This window comes from Anopheles darlingi, chromosome 2 (assembly GCF_943734745.1).
Source record: "Anopheles darlingi chromosome 2, idAnoDarlMG_H_01, whole genome shotgun sequence".
NCBI lineage: Eukaryota > Metazoa > Arthropoda > Insecta > Diptera > Culicidae > Anopheles > Anopheles darlingi.
The window spans coordinates 57,603,297-57,623,367 of record NC_064874.1 but is presented as its reverse complement, the minus strand read 5'-3'; positions in this window follow the sequence as shown (position 1 = coordinate 57,623,367).

Below are 20,071 nucleotides of genomic sequence, written 5' to 3'. Positions count from 1 at the left end.
ATCCTCTCAAATACACTTGTGCGTTCACATACGGTTCCATTTCATGGATGATCCAAGCGAGTAACGAGGTGAAGACGGCGTGTGCTCTTTGTTGTGCCAGGTGTCATCACAATAGAAAATGGAAAAATGGAAGAAACGGAACCAAGATGCTGCACTCGGAACACACATCGACCTTTCACGCAGATCCGAGATACTCCTTCTGAGGTATCAGCTCGCAGCACGTTTGTTTTGGTTGGTTAAACTGCTGTTGACACTCGCTATAAGAAATATTCGAGTTTCTCCGAATGTGTAAATAAGAGAAGGAGAAAACGGGAAGAAGAAAATATATTGGAGCGTTGCGTGGGAATACTCGTTGCGCCTCTTTGTCCCTCGTGTCACTCATATTCCGGCACAGAAGCCTCGGAAATACCTGAGAGAGTAGTCATGGGGATGTTGTTAAGAGTCAAATCAAGCTAAATTCATGCAGCTCACTTGACATCGACAGCGGCGATTGGATGGATCAATGAAAGGTTGTTTGCTGGTTGGTTTGATTACATTCTTCATTGGCCCTGTTGATCCAGAAAAGTTACCAAGATACGCGATGGCGATGGCGTTTGATTATCCGCGACCATGTTTTCACACACCCGGTGGTCCCCTGAGGCAACATATCTGTTCCAAGGCGAAATCGCATTCAAACAACATAACGAATTACATCACGATCCAAATTCACATTCCGCCTGTTCATTCGATTCTTCTCTTCTTTGCTCTCTCTCTCTCTCTCTCTCTCTCTCTCTCTCTCTCTCTCTTCCTCTCTCTCTCTTTCTCTCTCTCTCTCTCTCTCTTACTCTCTAGAATGTTGAAAGTTTGTGAGCAAAAATAGATTCTTTTACGACGAGGTAGTAAACTAAAGCACTAAATTGTATCGCCGACTGTTGCTGACGGCATAGATGGAAAGACCAAATGGAACGCGTGGAAAGGAAATAAAACATTTTCACGGCTCCTTTCGGCCGTTTCATTCCGTCAAGTTATAACCAGTGCGACACTTAAAGCCTCACGGAAGAGGAACTAAAACCAAAAGCACGAAGGTAACGAAGTCGTTTGATGACGTGGGCTACCAAGCGTCTCCATCGGATAACTCCCAGTAATCCACCAACAATACGCCTCCATTTGTCTGTCTGAGCAATTGGTTTGACCGTAAAATTGACCCGAGAAGACCACAATGGAACCAACGCAGGTACAAAAAATGAGTCGAAATCGATGTTTTGTTTCAATGTGTGAGCACACTCCAAGCGTCTTGTAAACTGTAGCAGTATAATTTAAGGTGTGATTACAAAATAGAATATGAAACCCCTCTATTTCTTCTATTGTATTCTATTCTATTCCTATGATATAGTTCTATTATTTGAACAGTTCTAATCTATTATTTGAACAGTTCTATTATAGTTCTAAATTTTCACATAGTTCTATTATTTGAAGAGGCTTGGCCTTTCAGGTATCTACCTGAAACTTTATTGGTCTTTGATCGATCACCATATCCTTTAAAAATATTGTGCCCTTGGAATATGTGAAAAAAGAAATTTTAGAAAATACACTTCAAACCATCGGATGGAGTCTGGACTGACCCGGTGGGTTTTTACACAGAGGTAATAAATTGCGTCGTAATCGCCAGTCTGTCGACAATATTCAAAAGTCGCAAATACTTGTTTTTCTCGAGTACAAAATCAATTAAATTATTTTTACTCGCTTTTGTTCAAAATAAAAACCATTGACCATACATATAAGATTAATAGATACAAAAGAACGAAACAAAACAGTGTTTGTTTCATAATTCGAACATTTCAGGCTATATTTTTATCTTTTTATATATAGTTGAGGGTATGCTAAACACACATGGAAAGAAGGGAATTTAAGTATGTGATACCCGCAGGTAGAAAAAATGCTTGGAATGCTACACTATGTATGCCCATCGAAACATCGAAAGATCTCGAAACATCCGTTGGTACGAGTTGGTTAAGCTGCATAATTTACAACATATGATCAATGAAAAATTAGCTCAGAAACCCAGTGGACAGATTCCAGCATGGAATATGCTAACAGAAGTGAAGGACTATTGCATGACTTCACATCCACTAGCAATGCTTATCATTGAAACGAGTGAGAAAATAAAAATAAGAAAAATTGACATGTGATCACTCGTGAATACGGTAGCACTTGTCAGTAACATCTCAGTTCAATGCCCTTTACATTTCCATTTCGAGAGCTCTTAACACTAACACAAATGCATGGCCGGGATTGCGATAAGACCATGTACCGAAGGCTCAGTATTTAACAAAGGTCGGCATATGCCAAGCAAAGAGCGATTGAAACAATCGAAAAATAAAAGAGCTAGAAAAGCAAAGAGCAAAGACTGAATGCACGCGTAGAAGAGGCAGAAATGGTGTTGAGTTGCGTAACAATGTGTTAACGGAACAGCCATTTGGTGACGCGGACACGGTCACGTGAACAACACGACAAAAGTAACGCAGACAAAGTCACAGTACAGGCTTCCGGGGAAAGGAAGAACGATGGTATGATGGAGTTTGGGATGTTTTGGTTATAGCACCAGCCGTGCGGAAGCCCGGGAAGCGAAAGCTAAGTCCGTGAAGCGTTAAAACGAGAAAAAATCGCGGAAATGAAATTCATGCAAGCGTTACAATTAACCTCAGCGTCAAAATGGAATTGCAAGAGTGGAAAAGAGAAACACGAGGTCTATCTGGGGTCATCCTGTCGTAACGAACCGGAACGTGGCAGTAGCTGACGTATATTGAGATGGAGGCGCATGATAGTCCATGCCCGTGTGAAATGGCTTCGTTCGTTGGTGGGTTCTTGGCAACCGAAGGTCGAACACTCTTCAGACCATCATGGGTTGCGGTTAGTATTTCGAGCTTGAAATTGCTTTGCTTTGCATGTGAACCTTCGGCCACAGTGCAAATGTGTTCCGACCTCGGTGAGACCGGTATCCGGAAAAACCAGAAAGCAATTAAATGGCATGCGTGAGAAGGAGGTTGTTGTTTAATCCGTACTGACTCGGTGGCTGATGATGAGACCCTAAAGGTTCATCAAATGTTCCGACTATCCACATTTTCTCAATTTTGCACCGCTCCTTGTTTCATAAGTGAATTCAACCCAACTCCAATGGTTTTAGCGTTTTGGGCTGGAGTGGCTCATGGTGCAGAACGCCAGAGTGGTACTTCATTGTCCATTATACTTAGTCCTTTGAGCACTTTCAACCAGTCCTTTAGACTTTGCGTGAAAGGTTCGAGATCCGACGTGTTCTCACTCAGTTGCGGCTACTCGGGCGACCGACAGGGACTCCGGAGTGTGTTGGAACCTTTGTTGAGACCCAAGGATCAAGCGTTGCCCAGAAATCATGTTGATTAAAAGGAATGTATCCGTGTATCGAGGGTGCCAGGTACAATTTAGCGTGGAAAATGACTTCCAACATCAAATGATGGCCTCCGACGTTTAAGGAGAATAATGGAAACGAACGAAAATTCTATGTTCCGATCCGTCAGCATAATCAAAACTCAAGCCAAAGTGACTCGACATGCCATCCCGCCTGCGGCTCCTGCGCCGCGATAGTGAAGTCGTGATATGGGTCATGCTAGTCAAATCAATTATCAAACACATTTCATCAAATTATCATAGCCTGATCCCTCTGGATCATATATTTTCGATGGAATCAGTTTATGGATCGGAACATGTTCACACCAAAAGGACACTAGACTTATCCTCGTGCATCCTTACAATGAGCTCTAGAACACCTGTTGCGGTCCTGAAATTTTCGCGAATCAGACTACGCGCTCTCAATCTCTCTCAATGAACCAGAAATGAGGGAAGTATATTATCTGATATGAGAGCAACAAATGGACGACTGCATTGTTACGCACCGTTGACTGCGCCAGATATCTTGTCGGATATGTTGGTATTTGCGTGGGTATAACGATGTCATTGGTCGCTTGCACCATTCACCGGAATTTTGTGTCATCCGTGGCTTTCCGCTGACTAAAGAGCAACCATTATAATCGCGTGGATCACTCACCAACTGACCTGGCATAAAGACCAACCGTTAGTATCCGGTGAAACATGGGGTTTTGATTCCGGAGAGCCTGGCAACAATAGCTTCCCCAGGATACTGTCAACCAGGGCTAATGGTTGCTAACGAGCGGAAATTAACACTTCCGCTCGGTTGTTTCCGGAATTAATGAAATTCTCTGCCCCGCAAATCTAACGTCGTATACGGTGTACGGTGCAGGTAGACCGACCATCCTTTCCTGTTCCGTCAAACAGGTCTTTGAAAACAATTTATAAATTTGTCATCTTCGAGAGGTATAGGACACCGAGGATACAAATTTAACGAATAGCGAGGGTTCGTCCATTCACCATTTTAACAATTAGTTTTACTTGTGACGTTTATTAACATAAAAGTGTGTTACACAAAATGAAGAGCGTCTCGCTTCATATATCAATTTGGTAATCATCGTGATAATCAAATTCGTCTTTTCTTTTCTTTTATGCCTTTCCTCGAATCCTATTTAATCCTATTGAGACGACAGCTCAAGTGTAATTTATGATATTTGATCATAAGATCATTTTTATTCGTTTTAAACTAACCATACTCTCTTAACTCATATCTAAATAATGGAGAATGGCATTCTATTAATCTTTAAAATTTTAATAATTATTATTTTATTTTTAATTAATGGAAATATTTTCAATTCATCGACACTTATCTATCTACCCATTATTGAAATTCCAAAAGCAGAGTAGCAGATGTTTCTCTTGAGCAACCTGGTGTCAGTACACGTTCTAATGTATAAAATTAAAAGTTATGCCAGCTGCACCGAAACCTATTTCAAATACTTTTACTGTAGATTCAAATGATAAGTTAATTAAGCCGAAGTCTATCTAACGGTCGTTGTTAGATATGATTTGAGTACGTCTCCACCGGTGACAGGGTTGACGATCCGGACCGATTAAAATGGATTCTACAAAAACTCTAGTTTCGAACGCGTGTCCTTACAAACAGCCGTCATGCGTTTGAATTCATAATTTAACTCAATGACTTAATCAATTTAACCAATTAACATTACCATCATATTTCTAATAAGCTGGAACAAGGCAAGGTTCTTTTCCCTTCAACCTGCTTTGCTCGATTAGATCACTTCTCATAAAAGCTACGAGAATATCCTTACTGATAGTAACATTCATTTGATCAAAATCAGAACAAGTAACCGCCGATAAGATACCAACAGTGAATGCATAAAAAGTATAAGCCTATAAAGGCGCGATTCGCAAACAAATGACTTCAACCAATTAATTTACATCTATTTTTCTGTAATTCCCGCCAATTTTGCTACGAATTCCCCTAGACTAAACGCAAGTAAATTTTGTTTCAACTACGGTGAATATGTTTGTCCGGATTACCTCTAGCAATCAATCCTTCCTCATCCGAATACCAGCAGCAACCAAACAGCGCTATTCTTGGTACCGAGGTTGACCTATTAATTTCTGGTGTCCAAGAGGACACGACACTGAAACATAAACACGAGACCCATTAATCATTTGCAAAACAAAATGGTCACAAAAGCTTTCAAGCGGTCCATGCACAGCATGCTAGCAGGACAAAAGCATCGGCAAAACAAATCCGCAACCAGAATCACTTGCATAAATTGTCTTGCACGATGCCCCATGGTAAGGACATCCATCGCACAATTCCGTGTGTTGCATGTTCTGCACTCCGCTTTATGTTATTCTGCCCATTCTCTCTCGTTCACCCAACCTTGCCGTCTCTCTTTGTTCCAAGTGGCCAACGCCACGAGGTTTAAACAAACCAAATCCGAAAGAAATGTTGTTTCATAAGACCACACTCCTCCCCTGCTATAGCTGTCCGATGATCTGGGACACGATGCACGTGGATATAATACCAATTTTCTATTGGTCTGCTGCTACTGAACATTCGTCGAACATGGATTATTGTTCCGTACTCTGAAGGAAATCCTGAAACTCAAACAAATTGCTTCAAAAACAATCGAAAAGCAAGAGGAATCATATCGTTTACCCTTCGGTTGGTTTGCTAGAATTTTGATATGATTGTTCTGCCCTTCTACAAATAAAGCGTGGAGCTCCCCGTTCGAAATTGCATATTATTCTTTAATACAACGATGAGCTTACTGTATTTGAGCGAAACATGCACGAACGATCCATATTGACCGCTAGAAAATGGAATTGGATGGAATGCAAAACAACATTCTCTCATCGGGAATCGTTTTTTCGGGACACGATTTTTCATTTGCATTTGTTCGCTCTCCTTTCGTCTTTTTGTTTTACTGATTGTCCAATTTGTTCCGCGGATTGAAGTATATTGGTAATATGGAATTTCAGGACCGATGTTAAACTAGTCGTTTCCCAATATACGAGATACCATGCAAATCGCATGAAAGTGACGATTCGAGATTGAGTTCTACCAGGTACAGTGGTACGGTTGCAAACCTTCGTGAATCAATAAACAAACCAAAACAACTGTTTTGCAAATAATTAATGAAGGAAATGTAAAAAGGCTAACGCAATCTACCCTCATTTCCCGTATTTAATTATCGCCGATTATCGCCAGGTGAATGCTTTCAACGAAATACGTCTGTTAAGTTAAAAGGTCTATTACTGAAATGTGTTCATCTTCGTTTCCACACCTTGTTGGGACCGTTTGTCGAATGAATGCGTATCGGTCGCATAGCAATCTGGATCATCTGAAAGAAAGGCGAGGAACGGCAAAAAGGATAATTATCAAAACATCCCAAATGGTAGCAGTGGCAACAGATGCCAGCAATTATCAGCAACACCCATCCAGCAGCCAATCACGGAGGAGTGGAGGACATTTCATTCGCTACTTCTATAGGAATAAATGCGAAAAAGGAACCAAAGGCATGGTTTAAGGTAGCGTTACCGCCATTCTTTTTGCGTCTAAAAACATCCTTTCCGAATCCCGTTTTCGGTCTTTTCAATGCTTTTCTTCTGCTTCGATCGCTCTTGGAAATTTCTTATTTTGTTTGTGTCGGTTCCATCGCTTACGGCGAGCAGATTGGATTCCAACGAAAACATCCTTCTAAAGGCAAGGGAAAGTCGCTTTCGACGTCTGATGCGAAAATGTGCAAAATATGTAGCCCACGACGTGCTGGCACGTACTGAAACCGTTTGGCTCCGGATAACAGGGCCGGAACCGGAAGGTGGAACAGAAGGAAAACAGTAAACAAACGGCCAACGACAAACAAACAAACAAACGGCGATCGAAGATTATTAGCTCCAACGAGCCTTGAAGCTCACAGAGGATACAGCAACAGCACCAAAGAAGCGAAGCAAGTCAAAAAGGCACCATCCAGGGTATTGGCAATTGCTTTGGCATCATCGCTCTCGGAAATTGTGATAAAGATTCGCCAGAGGCGTGTACGTTAAGCGTCTGGAATACGAATATCAGCGAACCGTACATGCCTTGAAGACAAATGAAACCCAGCACCCAAATGGCAAGCAACAGCGGATGAAGAGTACCAGAAGGTTCTCCAGCGCTATGTCCCTTGTCCTACCCGACGGTACCTTCAGCGAGAGTTACAGTCAAATGAGTTTTCCTTCCCCAAATAAACAAAACCTCGGTATCTGGAGTCGGTGGTCTGGCACATACACACAGCCAATTGAACACTCCGTTAGAGGATTGCAACGCACGTCCTCTTCTCTGAACGACTTTCAGATTAGTAAACAGGGTGGCAACACTTCCGTCTTCCCTCGAGGGTGTGCGTCGTGGGTTTTCCTTTTAATTAGCCGAAATTGAAAACAAACACAGTTCCACGGGATCCCAAGAGGCATCAGAAAGGAACAAAGTACTGGATAAAGGAGTTTTGCAGAGACGCACGCTGCTCTCAATACCAGCAGATTGTTGTCCCCGTTATCAGATTGTAGACAGAGTATTCAAATACCAGACTGACTAACAAATCCTGGCTTGATGCATTTAATAGACCTTAGGAGCACAATATCGTTTTCTCCATTTCGTACTTTCTTTTCGTTTTCTCAATTGTATTATCATTTATTGCTATTAGAATTGGGATACTGACGGCATTCTCATATCCTTTCGTTAAGAGGTTGCTGTTTAAGTATGCGATAAGGGCTAGCGACGCTTTGTCTGCAAATTAAAGAATTGAAATTAAAGGCTGCATTTGATTAGGATATCTGTGTCCTACATCGGAGGTTGACAAAACCCGACGCTGATTGATTCCTGACCACAATAAATTCAAAATAAGAGGAAATTTCACCTCTTGCGACAATGTTACTTCTCCAGCGGTTTGGGATTTACAAATACATTCTCCATTTAATCTTCGTGAGTGGATCCATAGGCGGACACTTCAATTGGTCGTTGCGCCCCGAGAATTCGTCCAGGCTTGACGAGAGATCAAGAGATATGATTTCTCTTTTTTATACACTCACTGGCTAACACCGATAAAAGAAAACTTTTATCTAACCAACCTTCTCATTTTTAGCATGGAATAATCGATTGAACCCGCTTGTACAATACTTTTGTGAACACTAAATTGTATTAATTTCAAAATAAAATCAACTACTAGTACTAACACTACTACCGACCGACGCACTGGGCATCAAATGGTCAATTCTGAGCTGTTAACAGATTTCTTTTGTTCGTCAGCTCATGGCTTTGGTTACTTTGTCTTACTTTACATCTTCTCTGCTCTTTAAAGTAACCCTTGATCAAATCTCCAACACAATGGACACAATGAAAGTAAATAAAAATCTCGTATCTCAAACTCGTATCTCGTCAACATTAGACTGAATTCAACGAATTTACCTAATACTTCTCAAGCGAAAATGAAAATAAGCCCCTGTTATATTCTAGTGCATGGATAGCCGTGGAATGTTGTTTTTCTTTATTATGTTGTCGCCAACATTGTTATTACATGATAGTTGAGAATTATGTTTTGACCAACCCGATTTAGAGAAAGGATCGGTTAAGGCCTTTAATAGTCGCCTTTCGCACCGACGGAAAAATAACTTGTAAATGAGTAAGTAAGAAACGTTCAAAAGTGTACGTAAGTTCAAGAAATTATAATGCACAAAAAGAAAATTTTCCAAATGTTCTATCACGTTTATTCTGCGAAGTCAGTCGCAAGACGCAATCTTTACCCACCGGACGGGAGGGTGAAGTAAAGCAAAAAGCCATAACCGTCTTATCCGAAGGATTATACTTAATTCAAAAAGCTATTATCTATATCATGACTACTGATGTCAGACCTGCCGGACCTACATGAATGGTATAGTTGCTTCTACCGATCAGACCTCAAAGTGTAATGATTGATGAAGGGAAGATGATTGAAAAGTAATATAATTAATAATGCAAACTACATGGGCAGTACGAAGCAGTTGCCTACATTTTCCGTTACTCCAGAGTCTTCCCGTCAAATAGCTCTATTCCAGATAGCTAGGGACTGAAGTGAGTAAGCTTATATACTGTTTACATGTCACGGATTAAGGTTTCAGACATAATTTCAAAGCCTTTTGAGGGTTTGAAGTAACTTCACCATGGCTTATAAGCCTCAGGTGTAGACGAGTTCATTCACATTGCATGGTTCAGTAACCACTTAAAATATAATCAATCACATGGATTAGATGGACCGTTCGAAGAATTTACTGTAACATCTTAACTTTACATAACATATAACTCCCAACAAATTCAAAGAGTACGATCGTAGAGTTCGAAATTTATTGCAAGATTTATGCCAATTTAAGTCAAAAGATAACCACTTTATTAATCAAAAGCGACACGCAAGCTACTAACTGTTGGTTACTTCTAGTTATGTTGGATCCAGGTAAAGTATGTCCAAAGTGAAAGGATTGTTCAATATTTAGTCTTTTTATGTCGTACCAAATGACACAAAACTCTAGAATAAAAAAAATTCAATATAAAACAGCTAATTTACTTCGTTTTTTTTTCAAAATTTATATACACACAATGAGTACTTTTCAGTCCTACTATCATTGCCCTAAACATGTGCAATTCGTTTTTATTTTCATTCTTACCGTTTCGTTTTGTTGCTGCTCATTCTAAAATACAGCCCAACCCAAAATTCTGTTCATCGGTCGTTCGTTTTCTCGTTTCATTATAAATTACCGGATGCAATAAATTTATGGCCGGATCCTCCAACTCGGCTAAAGTCATCCGGTGAGAGCCGTTCCCCGAATTCGCATTGAACGATGAATGTCCCTACGCCTCCCTTTCTGATAGAGACGAAATGATGGCAAATGGCAATGAACCGTCCCATTCCCAATTTCACGCCACCACATTCAGGTTTCATATCCTACCACAGATCCTCAAAAAAGCACATTCAAGTTGCCAAGGTCAATAAAGGCGCAACTACCGAGCAAATCGTTCACGTAATCACTAATCACAACCGAGGGACCTATTCCAACCTCCTCACATACCGAATGTATCGTGGTACGTCCCATTGAACCAGCTCTACTTGTCGTTTGCCAGCATAGCACGGTATGTCTATATTGAACTATTAAGCTCCCATTCCAGGCATCAGTAATGTTTATTCTGCCACGTAGAGCGACCATACTAGGGAGGTTGGTGACGGTGGGTAATAAAATATGTACCAAAGCCATTTTCCACCCAAACAGAGAGCATCTGAGGAAAGGGTGCCGAACGAAAATCGGCGAACGATAATCGGTAATGATCGTGACGCAACCAACGTGCGCCTGGTGCTCTGCTGCGTATCGTATGTTGACTTTTGGTGGTAGATTGCATTGGGAACCAAATGAGTCAAACTTTGCTATCGTAACTTTGCATGGTGGCAGCGTTTATTCAACTTTTTACCAATATGCTCTGCAGGAGGAACACATTTGGGAATGGTTCAATGGAAGTGGCATACGAGATGGTCAAATTCGATTTATTTTAGGATACATATCGAGGACACCTAATGCTGCGGATGTACTTTCTTCCTTCCTATGCCTTCTTCTGATTCTTATCTCGTTTCTGTCCTTTAGTGAATTGTGAGATCGGTAACCGAAATGATCGCCTTTTTGTACTCTCTTTAACTTCACTTTAATCTAAGAACCAAGGACCACTAGCCGTGACCAGTGGCACAGTGAAATCGGATATGCTGTCGAAAATTCCTGTTAGAGACATAATGCACTACACTAAAGGTCCAGGTTTTTTTGTTTTCGGAGGCTCATTTCCATAAATATTAGGCCCCTTATCTGAGAGTTTGTCTCATTCCAACTCTTGTGTCATCCCTTCCTTTACCTTTGGTTGGCAGCAATTGGATGTTGTGATTTTTTAATCTATCTCTACACAGATCAACGCCCTTGTCGCTTGGCAAAATGAAACGTATAGCGGAGTCATCCCATTTCCTTCTCTCAAATAAGTGAGATTAAAATTACAAGAATGTCTGTGTCATTGAGATATCATCTATCAGATATTTGATTTTCTGCTTTTCCCGTAACACTTCTCGGTGATTTGATTTTCTGTTTCACGAACAATCAACCAGATTCATGTTTCCTAACGGTAGATAGGCCGCAACCTTGTGATCTTTGAAAATGAACTTTTAAGTTTTCGGATTTACACATTTTTTGCTTCTACACCAGATGAAGTCCAATACTTTTTCCAAAAACAGTCAACAAAGCAACGTGGCTATGGTGTCCAATGACGCCATTATCAATCACGCCAAAAATGGAACTTCTTTAAAACGATCACAATTTGAAAGAACCAAAAAGGGTAGTTCGTTCGACTCGTCGAAACTTTTTCCATTCCTCGGAGTGAAACAAGAAATGCCCAACCCCGTTGGATTATCCGTTCCAAGAGAAGTTGTTGACTTCGCGCCTGTTTGCTTCCTGAGCTCCTTAAGTACAGTGCCCTCGGGTTGCCCCTTTTCTCTTACTCTACTTCAATTTATCAAACTAGGCAAAGGTTCTCTTTTACTCGAAGGCCAAATTAAAGTCAATTTTAAACCACAATTTCGCCGGAAACTTATGAAACCACGAAATCGAGCCCTGGAAGAGACAACGTCCTTGAAGACAAGAACGAGAAACGGTGAAAGCGAATGAAAAGTGTTTTCTTATCAACGTCTTGTGAAAAACATTCTCGATAAACAAACCACCGGTGGAATGTCAAACGAAAAGTTTCCAACTTTCAAAACCACTCGAGAGCTGTCAAGAGCCGGTACAAATCGCAAACCAAAACCACGGACTTCGCTTAGATGGTTCCCACTGGATAAGTGAACGCGTTCCTCTTCTCTCCATTTTCACATTTCCAGTCCTATGTGCAACGATGAGGACATTTTACCTTTCTTTTGAATACGCCAAACCGCAAACTAGAGCACGAAAAGTACCAACGTTTCATCGTGAGAAAAAAGTTGTCGTTAAAGGTGAACCGTTCCATAGTTCTCACTAATGGTGAAGCGGTAATGCAAAGAAGCTCTTTTGACCTCGCCAATTCGAATCGAAAGATGATAGCGTACATACGGTGGTGTTTGCAGGGAGTGAGAAATTGAAAGTTTGTCCAGCCTGGACAAATGTTTCGCGAGGAAAAACAGCAAAAGGAACAATTTGAATTTCAACTTTTGACTTTTCCTGTACTTTACGCTTTTTCTGGCATACCGTACGCCGGTACGCGCTACTACAGAATCTCATTAGCACATTACTGCAACATTGGAAGGCGCAAATGGTTGAGTGGAGGTTGTAAGGTGACAATGTCTGATGTTTCCTGTACTTCGATTCAACTAGCCTGTAGGCGAGGTTGACGAGGGTCCTGTTATTGTTGAGTAACATTAAAGGAACGAAGGCAACAACTTTCGCCATCCCCTACATTCAGGAACCTGTTCAACATCAAACCTGCACTTAGTAACAATTGATTGCACTTAGTAACAATTGATTGTTCACTTTGGTAGGTTATGGATGACGAGTTTCTGTTTATTTTTTTAAACATTTGCTAAGACGAAGAAAGTGATCCAAAACTAACCCCAGAAAAATCACACGCTAACTTTACTTACACTAGCTAGAGTGACGGTCATTTAATTGGTTGAAAAGCTCCAGAACACCAGAAAAACACCAGAGGCCAGCAAGCAGACATACGTCTAGTCGATATTTATTGCCAAGGTAAAGTACGACCATTAAGGATTTTTATTGTGTCAGCTATTCCGAACAGCACACGCTTTGGAAGTAGCAGGCTCAATAGTAGAGACAGCGGAGCTCATTTGCTGTGAACCTTACCATCCAGAATTCCGTATTTCTCTCCAGCATCCTGCCCCTGTCACAAATTTAGATGACGTCCAAGAAGAAAGAGAAAAAGGTTCACTCCGAGGCAGCGATTTGAGTGAAAAGTTTTCTTACTTTCCTGCATCACAACCGACAGTTGGGATCTTCGCAAAAAGGAAGCCATACCAGCCCGCCAAAGGGACCAGCCATGTTTGAAGTTCCAGAAGAGGGCAATACAGAACTTTTAAAACATCGACACGCGGTTCGCAGAGTCGGTACCGAGGCACCTAGAGGAAAACACACGAGAAACGCGTCCACTCTACCTACAATTACCAAATAGTGTTGGGATCACGAAGTCACATGCTGAGTCCGCCATTTGCAGCTGTTGGTCATTACACCCACAATCGAAAAGGTCAAATAGCTCCCGTAGATTCAAGATTTCTATTCCCGAGTTCGAGAACGAATTCCGATTCATTCCCGGAGGATGAATTGAAGGGAAGCCAGGGAACGACGGAGGGGTTTCACGATTTATCATTTCTCCCTCGTTCATCTAAATTCCTTACATTCCCGGTCAATAGAGCTGGTGGCCACATGGTGGTTCATGCAAAGAACGGAAACCCATCCCCACGAAGCCAGACCACCAGGGGACGAAATTCTTATGGGAATGTACCGGACTCGCTCCTTCTTTTCGCGGCTGGCCAAACGTCCAACTCTGTGCTGCATAATGATTGCGCTCGCCACTGGACGCCGTGATTTATGGAATCGCACCGTCGCCACCAACGCCGCCATCACCAGTAACCGCATTCCATGGTTCTCGAAAATTCCAAAAACTCCAACGGGTGTGGAGAGCTTGTGGATCGTTCCATAAATATTTCAGCAAATATGAGACCGATGACTGAAAGTCAAGATGAGTCTCCGAGAACATTTGCGGTTTTCGTGGCCTGAAGTAAAAATCCTCCAACAAGTCAAACTGACCGTAGTACTATGACGAGGACACTCACATCTAGACTCATAAGAAGCTAAGAGATATTATCCCTTGGTCACTATCGCCATTAAACGACGGATTACTCCACAAAAACCCAGAAATAATCGAGGGGAACAACCCCGCTATTAAAGAGATTTACCTCTTGACAAGTGGCGTAACATAAGCAACATGGAATAAAATCATGTGAAGCAACCTACAACCAACAGTAAACTTCCATTTTTTTTTTACTGTTCACTACTGTTACTCTTATTACTTTAGTGAAAACCCCATAGGCAATTTGATCTTGGAACAATATGCTTACAAGGATTCTTTTAGCTTAAGTAAGTTAGTATCGCTTAACCAACACAAAAAAGATATAGAAGTAATTGAATCACAAACGGTTTAATAGGATTGGAATAAAATTGTTTAGAAGCAGTTTAAGCCGCAATCGAAATCCACGATTTGCATCTCGCGATTCTTTAGTTTCACTATACCCAGTACGAAAATCCAAACCAGTGCAATAAAGTACAGACTTGACGGAAATTTTCATTTTGTGATGTGATTCGTATTTCTACGACCTGCTATTATCCTGCTAAAATTAGTGAAGAAATACTGATTTTACTACATTCTCTAAGGACGATGCTAGTGAAGGAATGTTCTGTATACGCCACCAGACCCGAAATGGAGAAAACATTCTATTGTACCATCGTTGGTTCACTTCATCACGGGAACATGCGTCATAAAAGATTCCAAACAGATTCCAAAAATCGGAAGCATTCCAAACAGCCCAAAAGATATGGAAAGAGCCTGTACGCACTACCAATGATCAGAAGGACACAAACGAATACCTCAGGACACCTCTTACGACGAAGATGAATCGTATCTTCTTGATTTTCTCCTTTGATGCCTTTCGGTGCGTGTTTCTATGTGACTCGTTTCCCACCCGCGCGGGCAGAAACCATAGTTAGATTCATAGTGAGTCGACCATCTTAGTATGAGTTTTGCAGGTAAAGATTGCATTCCTTTGGCAAAATCTTCATTCTTATTTGTTTGTTTGCTTGTTTACGTTGTCTTCCAAAACCGGTGCATGGATTTGGGTTGGTTACCCTAAGTCCAAATGGAATCGAGTGTGAAAAGCAAGTCAAGCATGGCGATGCGGGTGAATGGAACGGAGAACACTCATCAGCACCATTAACAACGCCATCGGCACATTCGAAACAGTCGCACCACTTGCCATCATCATCATCAACGTCCCCAGCGTCATCAACAGGAGGTAGTGGCTGTACAGTTCCCTCGCGTTATTTACATGGCAAATCAAATTCCCGTTTTGCATTTCGACACAAACTCTGAGTCCCTCGCTATTCGCGTCATTATACGTCGACAGGAGGCTATCACGCCGGGCCAAATGATAAAACAAAGAGCAGAAGTCCTTGCACGAAATTGTAATTCCAATAGAGGAACATCGCCACCGTCTCTCCATGACCAAGGCCGTATTCGTCCTTTACCTCAAATCAGTAGACATCCAGAAACAGTAAAATTCTGAGAAAGATAGAACCGACAATAAAGGGAATGATGCATGATGGTGAATGGAGGTCGAACGAGCGGCATTCCGATTCCCGGATCCACTCAGTACCACATCAACCGAATACCTAACGATCTGATCAAATCAAAGCGCTTCTGCTTCTTCGAATTCTCGAAAATATCTATTTATTCCTGCCCGAGGGTCTCCACCCCGAGGGCTTTTGCTTTGTATGCAGAAAACTGTCAAACAAAGTTAGCGTACCAGAGATGGGTTCTTTCTGCTCGTCGAGGGATGTTCCGGTTGTTCCGGTGATACAAGCTAGTCCGGAACACCTCCAAACCGAACCGAAATGTCGGCGAATGCGGGATTGATTGCTCGTCCAGCATTTTCTGGATCCAACGGACCGGAAAGATGCTACCGGAACAAAATACCAATAGGAAAGGCATCTCATATCCTTGTCTTTAGCTTTTGCAAGTGTTTTATTTAAAAATTCAATCAAAAACCGCCGGAAACGATTAAATGTTTTACTTACGTAGTCCGCGTTTCTGTACTTCTTTCGTACCGTTCCGTTCTACTTGTTTCAGTCCGTTGAAAATTGACGAAAGTACCTCGAGGCTAACAGATATTCTGTGCTAGAGTATGCCGTTTCATATACTAATGAGCCGAGGTGAGTGATGAAGTAGCTCCATTCGTGCCCGAGTATTGATGTGACGATAAATTATCGACCTATTAGAAACAACTTCCTTCTGCATACTTCCATCAATACATTACCCGGATTTACCAAAAAAAAGTGCGAGCAAAAAAGCCCTCTCCTTCCCTCACACATTCCGGCCGATGCGGAGAACAAACCGACATGTCATCATACTTTATTATTTGCCGTTTATAGTAGAGGTACTCGCCACTCGTCGACTGGTGCACCGTCATGCTACGAATACCGCAGGAAACTCGTCAATGACACCGCATGTAAAGACGCATAGCATACGCGATGGTACCAGCTATGAGGACAGCAATCCAGGGACTGCTTGGTCGTTGGCTGTATTGCACGCATTCTCTCTCCAAAGTAACCGTCCAAGGACGCAAGCGCCGTCCGACGCCACACGAAGGATACTATGAAAGTCCTTGTCAAACACTGACACAATACAATCGTCTCTCGGAGGGGGTTTTGTTTACAATCCGAGAAGCTCCCGAGTCAACCATCATAGCAATAGGGAGGAGATAAGCTATGGCCGCCATCTCCACGGTACCACGTGCTAGTCAAAGGTGCTGGAATGGCCGGTCGACAACAAGAACACGTGTATGCATAATCGACCAAAATACTACGCAAGGTTCATTGGTCAATAAAAAAAAACCTTCCAAAATTCGCCACTGCAACCCGGCCCATCTATGCTGGTCAAAGCATAGACTGCAATTATGAAAATTTCAAGGACTTTTGGTTCGGCCGTCTTTATATATGTAAAATAGGATCTCGGATAATTGGACGATACTCGATCCTTAGCCAGGAGAGACAGAGTTTGTGACGATGTTCTAACTGAATGTATTTAGATTCTGCAAAATCTACAAAATTTTCTTAAGGGAATGTGGAAGCTTCAAAGAACGAGCACGCACACCATACGATGGTTATTAACGCTGCTCATTAGTTACTCTTTCGCAAATTCTCTTTCAGTGGAGGTTATCGCCACATGAGCCATAAAATACGACTTCGAAGAAATCAACTCATCAAACAGATCATCAAACGCATGCCCAATAGTGGTAAATTGTTTGAACTTCTGTATGGAGAGTAGAAACTGAAGAAGCAAATTGTGAGAAGACACCAGCAACTGCAGGATAAAAATAGTAAAACCGTAACCTAAGCCACCTCCTTTCACATTAAAATCATAATTGCAGTAACTTAAGTATAGAGAGTGGACGGTACAGATTAACTCCAGGGAAGTAAAGGAACACTGCAGATTATTCGGTGAAGAATAACACTAAAATGATGTTCTTAACGAAGGATTTGACCCTTCTGGTGTTGATATCTGATTAAATGGCCAATGTGTTTAGGCAACTGATAGTATAGATATTATTCAGTTGTGCATAAGTACGGAAAATACAGAAATGTTACACATGAGAGTTCAAAGTTTTTGATTGTTTTAAAAAAGAGTTATTATGGAGTGAATGTCATAGAAAGCATAAATGCGAAGTTTTCTGTCAAGCATTCCACTGGAATTATGCTTCCTGGAGTAAGTGCGCCCAGTGGTTTGAAAATGCTCGACATTTGTATAACAACCAGTGTTAAAATTATTTGATTTAAATTGAACTAGCTAGGCAGATGACTAAGAAACTACCTAAAATAATCAAAACATTCGTATCTGCCATCGTATCAACAAACGATTCTGATAAAAAAAAATGCCAATAACGATTCTGATAAAAATCAAATGAATATGCGTCATGCCAAACCAGTAAATATAGGTCCGAAGCAAAAAGCAAAACCCATTTTTTTTAATTCTTCAAGTATTTCTCTTTATTGAATTCGATGTATATTTTTTCACATGTTTTTTATATCACATATCATTTGTATGAATAAGTATTATCGAAGTGATCGAAGTGAGTTCTGGGACAAACAAGGTGTTTTAATAACCTATCCGCATTCTGCAATATATCTTATTCCGAACGAAATTCCGTGTCACTCCCGAAATTCAGCTGATTCAACTTAGGAAACTTTTCTTGAATTAAAGTACGGTTCACGTATATTATAGATCCATCGAACTGTAGTATGCGCAATTCCATGCACGCTCCGTTCATATCAGTGAAACAGGATTTATCAAACCATCCACCTTTGAACTTGAGTACCTCTAAATATTTTAGAAGTGGCAGAGCCTTTAATATTTCCCTTGGAAAAATATAAAGACAGCGAGCATAGCAGTCGCTAACATCTACCTCAAGTTCCTTCAATTGCGTACTGGAACTAAAAAAGGTCTGGATTCTACTCAGTTGCTCACTCTTACAGATAACTATTTGAAGCTTTCTGATCGTAATTGGAATTTTTACGATATCATAACAATCGAGGTATAGTTCCTCTAGTTGGACTAATCCCGACAAGTCTATTTCTACAGATCGTAAATGAACGGGATATTTGGATTGAAATCGAAAAATACGTAGATTTATGAGCTTCGAGAGAGATTTTACGTTACTTGTATGGGAAAGACTAATTTCAGCTTACATATAATCAATATGCAATTCCCTCAGTGTTGTGCATGATGCACACAAATTCAGTAAAATTTCATTTGTTAATGGAACATGGAACCTCCACGTCAATTTTTCTATGCGCGTCAATCGACGAAAAACGAAGTGGTCAACGGGTAATGTTAAGAAGCAAATGCAAAGATCCTTTAGGCTAGAAAGTGGCACCGGTTCGAGGCTGTCATGAGCAGGATAAAGTGTCGACAGAGCACCTGTAAAAGATTCTAATTGCGGCATATCCAACCGGCATTCGACACTCGGCTTAATGCAGAGATGCTTTATAGAATTACTCCGCAGAATTGGTATTGCATCCAGGGCATGTGAAAATAGGTATCTAGCTCTAGCGATATGAGCCCCAATATGGACGGAATCACCTCAGCTATAAATAAAAACACCGCGGAAGTCATTAAGCCGGAAAAAAATATCGAGTGGAGATGGCTCGCCAATTTCGGTTGAAAAATCTCCCGTAAAGCCCGTAATTCACGTTCTTTCCACTGTACTATACGACAATCTAGCACTCGATAGCACCGCTGCGACTTTGATACAACTTCTATGAACTGTTTTATCGTCTCCTGTGTATTATTCTCACGTTGTTCCCTCTCTTCGTTGTAATGCCAGATGAAAGGAATCTTGAAGGTAAATCTACGGATGTATGGGCTCAAAAAGATGATGCCGTTCCATCTCTGGCAAGCAAGGGATGCGTTCTTTACGCTTACAAGATCCAGGCGATCGAATATCATGCACAGCACCTGTATCGAGGACAACGATGAATATCAAAGGATTGATTGTTTCGAATCATTCATATTCTTCCTGGCTTACCTCTTCGGGCAGGGAATTGATTAAATTCATATTCTGTCGACGTATCGCTGCACCACGAAACAAAAAGAACTACCGTTTCTCGCGATTCTTGCGATTTCTTTCGATTTTTGTCGGTGTTGGTCATTCCACGTATTGGGAAAAATTCTGGAATTTTCCTGTCAAGGCTGCCGTTATTTTTGAAATTTGCAGTTCTCACGTGGCTAGACATAGCGCGTCGAACTGGCGACATTCTCCAATAAAACGTTTGAATCGGTTATAAATCGGTCGGGAGGAAATTATTT